A 10,811-nucleotide genomic window follows, 5' to 3' on the forward strand; every position below is an offset into this window, starting at 1 on the left:
AATGAAATTGGGTCATTGTAGAGACATGGATGGACCTAGAGATGATCATACAGAGTGAAGTAAGGCAGACAGAGAAAGACAAATATGCTATCACTTACACGTGGAATCTAAAGAAATGATACAAATGACCTTATTTACAAAACAGAAACAGACTCACAGACTTAGAAAACAAATTTATGGTTACCAAAGGGGAAAGGTTGGGGGAGGGATAAATAAGGAGGTTGGGATTAACATATACACACTACTATATGTAAAAAAGAGAGCAAGGATCTACTGTAGAGCACAGGGAACTATACTTAATATCTTGTAATAACCTGTAGTGGAAAAGAATATGTATATGTATAATTAATTTACAACGTTGAATTAGTTTCAAGTGTACAGCAGAATGATTCATATATATATATGAATAACATTTTAAATGTTTAAAAAACTCATAAAAATAAACAACCCAATCAAAAAATGGGTAGAAGACCTAAACAGACATTCCTCCAAAGAAGACATACAGATGGCCAACAGGCACATGAAAAGATGCTCCACATTGCTAATTATTAGAGAAAAGCAAATGAAAACTACAGTGAGGTATGCCCTCACAGCAGTCAGAATGTCCATGATCAAAAAGCCTACAGATAATAAATGCTGGAGAGGGTGTGGAGAAAAGGGAACACTCCTACACTGTTGGTGGGAATGTAAATTGGTGAAGCCACCGTGGAGAACTGAATGGAGGTTCCTTAAGAAACTAAGAATAGAGTTACCATATGATCCAGCAATCCCACTCCTGGACGTATTTCCAAAAAAAATGAAAACTGTAATTGGAAAAGGTACATGCACAGCAATGTTCATAGCAGCTCTATTTACAATAGCCAAGACGTGGAAGCAACCTAAGTGTCCATCAACAGATGAATGGATAAAGAAGATGTGAGATACATATATATATATATATATATAGAGAGAGAGAGAGAGAGAGAGAGAGAGAGCGAGAGAGAGCGAGAGAGAGAGAGAGAGAGTGAGAGAGAGAGAGAGAGAGAGAGAGAGAGAGGGAATGGAATATTACTCAGCCATAGAAGAGAATGAATTACGGCCATTTGCAGCAACATGGATGGACCTAGTGAAGTAAGTTAGATGGAGAAAGATAAATATTATATATCACTTATATGTGGAATCTAAAAAAATAACACAACTTATTTACAAATCAGAAGCCTACTCACAGACATAGAAAACGAACTTATGGGGGAAAGGGGGCGAGAGGGATCAATTAGGAGTTTGGGATTAACAAATACGCACTACTATATATAAAATAGATAACAAGGACCTACTGTAGAGCACAGGGAACTATATTCAATACCCTGTAATAACCTATAATGGAAAAGAAGCTGAAGCTGTCCACTTGAAGCTAGCACAATGCTGTAAATTAGCTATTGTTAAATTTAAAACATTAAAAAATCAAAGGATTAGAATATCATAGATGAGAAAGTATCACGCATCACTTCTATTAAATTATGTATTATTTCATGAGAAGAAAAGAAAGCAGGTTACGACTTTAATGGGGGCCGCTCAAGTGTTCCTTCCCACTTGTATCCGGCCTGGAGGCGTCTCCACCTTCAGCACCGCGGACATTGGGGCTGGATCATCCTCTGCTGGGGGCCGTCCTGGGCACTGTGGGCTGTTGGGCAGCATCCCTGGCCTCCGCCCACGAGATGCCGCCCTCACCAGTTGTAACAATCCAAAGCATCTGCAGACAGTGTCCAGTGTCCTCCTGAGGGTATTCATGCCTAGTGAGAACTGCTGATGCAAAAGTAGCTTAAACAAATTTTACCTTGACCTGCTTGGCAGGGAAAAAAGAAAAAAAAAAAAAGATTTAGCACATCACCTCTTTCCCTCTTTACACTTGACCTAGACTCTTAATGTACCAAGGCAGCTGAGTCGTAAAGAAAATGCCCTTCAAGGGTCCTGATGACTGAGGATGTTTAGCTCAATATAGAGACTGATGGATGGATGAAGAAATGGTCCTCGGGCAGTGTGTCTACAGGGGCTAGTGTGTCTACACGGGCGAGTGTACCTACATAAGTTTCCCATCTCTATCCATACAACTCAGTATCAAAAAACCAAACAAACAGCCCAATCAAAAAACGGGCAGAAAACCTAAATAGACATTTCTTCCAAATGGGGTCTCTATGGACTGCATAGTCCATACAGATAGGCAACAGACACATACATGAAAAGATGCTTCACGTCACTAGTTAATAGAGAAATGCAAATCAAAACTACAATGAGGTATCACCTCACACCAATCAGTGGCTGTCATCAAAGAGTCTACAAATAACGAATGCTGGAGAGGGTTTGGAGACAAGGGAACCCTCCAACACTGTTGGTGGGAATGTAAATTGGTGCAGCCGCTGTGGAGAACAGGTTGGAGGTTCCTTAAAAAACTAAAAATAGAACTACCGTATGACACAGCAATCCCACTCCTGGGCAAATATCCAGAGAAAACTCTATTTCGAAAAGATGCACACACCCCAGTGTTCACTGCAGCGCTATTTACAATAGCCAAGACATGGGAGCAACCTGAATGTCCCTCAACAGACGAGTGGATGAGGAAGATGTGGTACATGTGTGTATATATATATATATATATATATATATATATATATAAAATGGAATATTACTCAGCCATATAAAGGAATGAAATTGGGTCATTGTAGAGACATGGATGGACCTAGAGATGATCATACAGAGTGAAGTAAGGCAGACAGAGAAAGACAAATATGCTATCACTTACACGTGGAATCTAAAGAAATGATACAAATGACCTTATTTACAAAACAGAAACAGACTCACAGACTTAGAAAACAAATTTATGGTTACCAAAGGGGAAAGGTTGGGGGAGGGATAAATAAGGAGGTTGGGATTAACATATACACACTACTATATGTAAAAAAGAGAGCAAGGATCTACTGTAGAGCACAGGGAACTATACTTAATATCTTGTAATAACCTGTAGTGGAAAAGAATATGTATATGTATAATTAATTTACAACGTTGAATTAGTTTCAAGTGTACAGCAGAATGATTCATATATATATATGAATAACATTTTAAATGTTTAAAAAACTCATAAAAATAAACAACCCAATCAAAAAATGGGTAGAAGACCTAAACAGACATTCCTCCAAAGAAGACATACAGATGGCCAACAGGCACATGAAAAGATGCTCCACATTGCTAATTATTAGAGAAAAGCAAATGAAAACTACAGTGAGGTATGCCCTCACAGCAGTCAGAATGTCCATGATCAAAAAGCCTACAGATAATAAATGCTGGAGAGGGTGTGGAGAAAAGGGAACACTCCTACACTGTTGGTGGGAATGTAAATTGGTGAAGCCACCGTGGAGAACTGAATGGAGGTTCCTTAAGAAACTAAGAATAGAGTTACCATATGATCCAGCAATCCCACTCCTGGACGTATTTCCAAAAAAAATGAAAACTGTAATTGGAAAAGGTACATGCACAGCAATGTTCATAGCAGCTCTATTTACAATAGCCAAGACGTGGAAGCAACCTAAGTGTCCATCAACAGATGAATGGATAAAGAAGATGTGAGATACATATATATATATATATATATATATATAGAGAGAGAGAGAGAGAGAGAGAGAGAGAGAGAGCGAGAGAGAGAGAGAGAGAGAGAGAGAGAGGGAATGGAATATTACTCAGCCATAGAAGAGAATGAATTACGGCCATTTGCAGCAACATGGATGGACCTAGTGAAGTAAGTTAGACGGAGAAAGATAAATATTATATATCACTTATATGTGGAATCTAAAAAAATAACACAACTTATTTACAAATCAGAAGCCTACTCACAGACATAGAAAACGAACTTATGGGGGAAAGGGGGCGAGAGGGATCAATTAGGAGTTTGGGATTAACAAATACGCACTACTACATACAAAATAGATAACAAGGACCTACTGTAGAGCACAGGGAACTATATTCAATACCCTGTAATAACCTATAATGGAAAAGAAGCTGAAGCTGTCCACTTGAAGCTAGCACAATGCTGTAAATTAGCTATTGTTAAATTTAAAACATTAAAAAATCAAAGGATTAGAATATCATAGATGAGAAAGTATCACGCATCACTTCTATTAAATTATGTATTATTTCATGAGAAGAAAAGAAAGCAGGTTACGACTTTAATGGGGGCTGCTCAAGTGTTCCTTCCCACTTGTATCCGGCCTGGAGGCGTCTCCACCTTCAGCACCGCGGACATTGGGGCTGGATCATCCTCTGCTGGGGGCCGTCCTGGGCACTGTGGGCTGTTGGGCAGCATCCCTGGCCTCCGCCCACGAGATGCCGCCCTCACCAGTTGTAACAATCCAAAGCATCTGCAGACAGTGTCCAGTGTCCTCCTGAGGGTATTCATGCCTAGTGAGAACTGCTGATGCAAAAGTAGCTTAAACAAATTTTACCTTGACCTGCTTGGCAGGGAAAAAAGAAAAAAAAAAAAAAAAGATTTAGCTCATCACCTCTTTCCCTCTTTAAACTTGACCTAGACTCTTAATGTACCAAGGCAGCTGAGTCGTAAAGAAAATGCCCTTCAAGGGTCCTGATGACTGAGGATGTTTAGCTCAATATAGAGACTGATGGATGGATGAAGAAATGGTCCTCGGGCAGTGTGTCTACAGGGGCTAGTGTGTCTACACGGGCGAGTGTACCTACATAAGTTTCCCATTTCTATCCAGGGCTCTGAATAGCAATGACACCCAGTAGCAACAACCACACCCCATGCTCAGATTTTGGTTTCTAATTCCACTTTCCAGTACAAGGAACCAGTCTCCTTGCAAAAAGGGCTTAGTGCTGGGCTGGGACAAGGACTGGATCATCTGACTACCCAAGTCATAGCACTGGGTCATAACCCAGTGTGTAAAATCAACGTCCACGAGACCACATGGATATCATAACTCCAAGGAATTCATATAGATGCCCCTTCAAGGAGGGGCAAATAACTCCTCAGCCCTGAAGTCTGGGCAGCACGCCAGGACTCGCTTCCAGAGTCCAGTGTAGAAAGGGGGGGAGAGGAAACATCACAGCCTAGAACCACATCCCCCGTCAGTGGTGGAGCCTTTTTGAGAGCATAGACCTGAAGGGACATGATGAGAAGGCCTGCGCATCCGCGGGCTTCCCCCAAACCCATGACCCAGACGTCAGGGGCACCCTACAAAATACCTGCCAGCACTCCTCAAAATGGCCATCGGAAACTAGGAAGACGTGAGAAACTCTCGGCCAAGAGGAGCCTGCGGAGCCGTAACAGCGGAGTGTCATGTGGGATCCCCCGGGGGGGTCCGGAACAGAAACGGGGCGTCAGAGAAAAACCAGTGACACCAGAATGACCAGTGGAGTTCAGGTAATAATAATGTATCAATATTGGCTCATTAGTTGTGATGAATTACCATGGCACGTGACAGTGGCAGAACCAGGTGCTGGGCACACAGAAACTGCTAACTGGCAACTTCTCTGAAAATCTAAAACTTCTGAAATACAAAGTTTACTGAAAATAAAAGTGTACAGGGCGTTCCCTGGTGGCCTAGTGGTTAGGATTCCGGGCTTTCACTGCCGTGGCCCAGGTTCAGTCTCTGGTCGGGGAACTAAGATCCTGCAAACCGTGTGGTGCAGCAAAATAAAATAAAATAAGATAAAACCATAATGGAAAAGAATATGAAAAAGGATATATATATATATATGTATAAAACGGAATTGCCTTGCCATACAGAAGAAATTAACATGATGTTGTAAATCAACTATACTTCAATTAAAAAAAAAGAAATACAGAGAGGAATGGATAAGGAAGATGTGGTATGTATATATATACACAATGGAATACTACTCAGAAAAAGAACGAAATAATGCAGCAACATGGATGGACCTAGAGATTATCATACTAAGTGAAGTAAGCCAGACAGAGAAAGACAAATATATGCTATCACTCATATGTGGAATCTGATTTTTAAAACATGATACAAATGAACTTATTTACAAAACAGAAATGGACTTATAGATATGGAAAACAAACTTATGGTTACCAAAGGGGAAATGGGATTGGGGGGAGGGATAAATGAGGAGCTTGGCATTAACATACATACACTACTATACTATACATAAGAGAGATACCCAACAAGGACCTACTGTATAGCACAGGGAGCTCTACTCAGTATTCTGTGATAACCTATATGAGAAAAGAATCTGCAAAAGAATGAATATATGTATTCATGATTCTAACTGAATCACTTTGCTGTACACCCGAAACTAACACAATATTGTAAATCAACTCCAATAAAATTTTAAAAAGAAAAAGGCACTCCAAAATGGTAAAAAAAAAAAAAGGCAATACAGAAATAAAATTAGGAGATGACACCATAAAAAGTTATACAGGTGTATACATATGAAAATGGTTTGGGCCTAGCCTCATGAGAAACAGTAACAAAGGACCGGGCCTTCCTGGACGGAGCTGGGCGCTGCAGAGAGAACCACTGCGGGGCCCTCGAGTTGCGCTTCGTCCCAGCCCCACCCGCTGAGGCTCCTGAGGCCCCTTCCCTGCATCGCACTGTTGTGTGCGTATTTATGGGCTTGGGGCCCTCTTCTGCCAGACGGCGGGGCTCGGCTCTGCTCTGCCCACTGGGTCTCCCAAGTCCCAGGTGTGCTGGCACCCAGCAGGTGCACAGCCGACATCCAAGTGGAAGAGGTGAGGGAGACAGCCCCTTATGAGGGGATGTCTGGGGGCAGGAAAGAGGAGGTCAGTGAGCAGGAGGTGCCTGGGGCTTCGGCACCAAAGACAGGCAGTGGGCAAGTGAGGGGGTGGGCGTTGGGTCTGAGTTTAAGGCACAGGACAGGTGTGGCGGGGTTTTGCTCCCTGGAAGCTACCACATGCCCCTGACGTGCGCACCAGGACATCCTGGGGGAGAGGCTGCAGCCTCCTCGGGCCGGAACCACTAGTTCCAGAGCCTCCCTGGCCGGTTGCCAGGCAGATCCTGCCCTGCGGCCCTGAGGCTGTGTCGCGCCAGCCTTCCTAGCAGCAGGCAGTGGTTTCCACAAGGTGAAGAAAACTCAGAGCACACTCTTGGGGAAGGAGATCCAGGGAGGCCCCGTCTGCCCCAAATATCGCCCCCCCCACCCCGACATTCTTCCCTTTCTCAAAAAGGCAGGATGTTCTCGTCATCCGAGGTGGCTTGGGACTGATGCCATCCTCTCAAGAAGAGAACGTGCCCATGTCCTGGGCACTTGCACCCGCGTGCGAACGGGAGCCACCTGGAGCCTGTTCCTTCACATCTCACTGTGGTGTCTGGGCCTGCGGTCCAGGCCCAGGGCTAGGAGGAAGGATGCAGCCTTCTGCCGAGTGGAGGGGCTGGGATGGGGCAGCCAGGGATCTGTGGAGGGCAGGTGTGTGGGAACAAGGGCACCCCTCAATTTTCCTGAGGACCAGCTCCCTCTGGGAAGAAGCCTGAAAGGCCAGGGGAAGAAGAAGAGCAGGGGGTGCCCAGTGCCATCACCAGCTCTCTGGGGCCAGTCACTACCCACCTCTCCCTACAGACAGTGTGAAAAGACATAAGTGTACTTACTGCAAGCCAGGCCCTGCCGTGGGCCCCAGGGACACAGGGGAGGACAAGCTAGACACGGGCCTGTCCTCATGGAGCATAGAGCCCATGTCTGACACAGACCCTGGCCATGGGAATAGCAGGGTCTTGGCCAGGAAAAGCAGGGAGGACTTCTCGGAGAAGGTGGCATGTACATGGGATGAGAAGCCAGATGACTAGGTAGAAGGGAAGTGTGCCCATGGGGGGAGGGGGCAGCGAATGGAAAGGCCTTGACCTTGCAGAGCTCCCCCAAGCCCCACTCCCAGCTTGGATTTGACTGAGGGGTCAGGGAAGAAAGAGCCATTGAAGTGTTTCAGGCAAGTGATAAGCCATTTGCATTTTGGAAAGTTCCTTCGAGAATGCCATCTGAGACCAGAGGGGAAGTGGGGACACAAGTGCAGGGGGAGGCTGTTGGAGCCGCCCCTTGAGAGGTGGACGCACTGGGCCGGGGAGGAGGGCAGAGCGCCAGGTGCAGGTGGCCCTGGTCTCCGGGGGCTGCACAGAGGGGCCACCGAGGACGCGGCAGGGATGGGCAAGGCCGGGGAAGGCGTGCTTTGGGGCCAGACGCCCCGTGAGTTTGGTGTCTCCCTCCGCTTTTCGAGTCCCCATCTGCAAAATAAGGGAGCTGCCTGGGCTACTGGCCAAATCCCCTCCGAGCCCAGGAGCCCCGAGATGCTGCAGATGTGGGACTGTGGTCACCGGGAGGGGCTCAGACCCCTACCCCTACCCCACCCTCCAAACTTCGGGAACCGTGACGGCGCGCCTTCCCTCCATTGCTTAAACCTCCAGCCGTCCTCACCCGCAGCCCACGTCCACAGACGCCGGGTGCCCTTTCTGCATGGGTGACTCACCAGCATTAATGTTCATTTGGTTTTTACTATAAATGATGCCTCACATAACTTCTCCATTACTGGCGGGGACGGCTGCCCGGGAAGGCTGGCAGCCCCGTGCTCACCCGTGCCGGGGAAGCGCTGAGTCATGGCTTCATCCACGTGCTGCCTGGAGGTGGCCGGGCCCTCACAGTCATGGCTGTGACTCCCCGATCACTAACGAGAGACGCTCGTCTCGGCCCCGGGGGGGGGGAGGGGGTATCCGAGAGAGCTTATGTTCACGTCCCACCTGAATATGGAAGAGTGAGATGTTGAAGGTGAAAAAGAAAATCTCTCTCTCAAAGATGGGAGGGTCCCCTTCCCTCCGTCCTTCCTTCCAACTTTATTTATTGACAGTGCCTGGCATTGTGTGAAATGCTGGTGGTGGGATAGTGAACAGAACTAGACAGGGCCCCAGCCCCCCGGGTGCTTGCGGCCGAGCGGGAGACAGACATTAGTTGGCTAATCACAGCAGCACCTGCAAACCGCTGCAAATGAGGGTGTGTACCAGGCTGGTCCCCCCACCCCCTGCCCCGAGAAGAGGATGCGGGGCTGAGAGCCAAGGACGGGGAGGCTCGGCCAGGAGGAGGGGTGTGCCAGCAGGTGCAAAGCCCCCGCGGGAGAGACCCCGGGGGCAAACAGGGGGCGCCCAAGGAAAGCTGGGCTAGCTGGTGGAGCAGCGGGCAGGGCTCAGAGCTCAGGGCTCGCGGGCCCCGAAAAGGACTGTGCTTAGTGTCCTGAGAGGGAGGGGATGTGCTGATGCTATAAGGAGGGGGTGGGACATAATCAGATCTGTCTCCGGGATCATTTCATGGACAAGGAACCATAGGCCAGTGCAGGCAGAGACCCAGACAAGACCACCGGGGGCCGAGAAGGGAGGGTCCCGAATGGGCCAGTGGACCCAGGGGCCTGACTTTCGTCCAACAGGAGGCTGCAGGCCTCTTCTTCATCAGCATGGAAATCATACGCCTCTTGGTAAAACGCCGACAAACCCGGGATGGTGACTCATCCACCCCAACTCCCCTGGCAGTGGAATAAACCGATTTGCTTAAACCTCCACTGATCTAGTACATTTGTCTTTTTTTTTTTTTATCTGAAGCTCAAAAGAAACCAAAGTTTACGTGAAAAGAAAAAAACCCAGCACGCTAGATCGAAGCAGACGTGTGCGTATCTGTTTCCGAAAGAATTGAATTAAAAAACAAAGCTCACAACAGAACCTCACGACGCCATCTGCGCCAGGCCCCTCGCGGTGCCCCTCGCCTCGGTGCCTGGACTCAATCACGCTGCAGCCCGCCTCTCCTGCCTGGGCAGGGGCCAGCCTCCTTCCAGTCCTGGGATCCCTGTGACAGGAAGCACAGAGCGAGGCATACGTGGCCAATCCTGGCAGCATAGTCTTTGGGCCCCGTGGGATCATTCCTGACACACACGTCCCATCGCTGTCCCAGTCCGCAGACCGGAAACTGAGGCGCAGAGAAGTCAACTAATTTCCTAGAGCTCTTACCTTGTAAATACCAGAGCTGGGCTTTGATGCCTAGTTCTGACGCTAAGGCCAAAGGACACAGAAGTCCTAAGCCTCACCCTTCTCTCTTTCCAGACCCTGGATGTATACAGAGCAGTTGGTTCGGGATTCTGTTATTTCAGTGGTTCTCAACTCAGGGCAGTTTGCTCCCTCCCCCCGCTGCCCCCCCACCCCCACCCCGGGACATTTGGCAATGTCGAGGGACATTTTTGGTTGTCACAGCTCAGGGGTGGGGAGATCCCGTTAGCATCTGGTGGCCAGGGATGCTGCTATCCTACAAATGCCTAGGATGCCATACAGCAGAGAATTATCCAGCCCAGAATGTCAACAGCACCCAGGTTGGGAAACCCTGATGTGGGTAAAGCGGTGTGGGTAAAATACACGCATATGCTCAGGCGCAGAGAAAGGGCTGGAAAGATGAGCACCAAAACGTCGACATTTGTTTATCTCTCGGTGAACAGGTTTGGGTAATTTTTTATTTTTCTTCCTTATGTTTTTGGTGCTGTTTGAATTTTGTAAGGAACAAGGTGCATGTATCATTTTAATAATCTGAAAAGAAGAGCTGTTTTCATTTTGTAAAAAGAAATAAAAGGATCCAGGACTTATCGATTCTGATCTGGTTCCCTCACTAACTAGCTGTCAGGAACAGCTCTCTGGAAAATATGTCTATCTGGAAAGTGAGAAGAGCAATCTTTCTTGCATGATATTGTAGGAATATAAAGTAACATTGTCCTGGGAGGAGGCTCTCTGAGCTCAGAGGAGAAAAATTGTTGAGAGCACTGAGATATTGCTTTC

General features: G+C 47.1%; 1 protein-coding gene across 1 annotated transcript in view; it reads right to left on the reverse strand.

Moving 5' to 3' along the window:
• LOC101286834 (guanine nucleotide-binding protein G(s) subunit alpha) overlaps positions 1 to 9,931 on the reverse strand; it is a 103,695-nt gene extending 93,764 nt beyond the window's left edge. Inside the window, exon 1 of the mRNA XM_049699150.1 lies at positions 9,928 to 9,931. The gene's annotated coding sequence lies outside the window, so the exon portion shown is untranslated. The remainder of the gene's footprint in view (positions 1 to 9,927) is intronic.
• Between the last annotated feature and the right edge of the window lie 880 nt (positions 9,932 to 10,811).

The sequence above is a fragment of the Orcinus orca genome, chromosome 16, assembly GCF_937001465.1.
Source record: "Orcinus orca chromosome 16, mOrcOrc1.1, whole genome shotgun sequence".
In the NCBI taxonomy this organism is placed as follows: Eukaryota; Metazoa; Chordata; class Mammalia; order Artiodactyla; family Delphinidae; genus Orcinus; species Orcinus orca.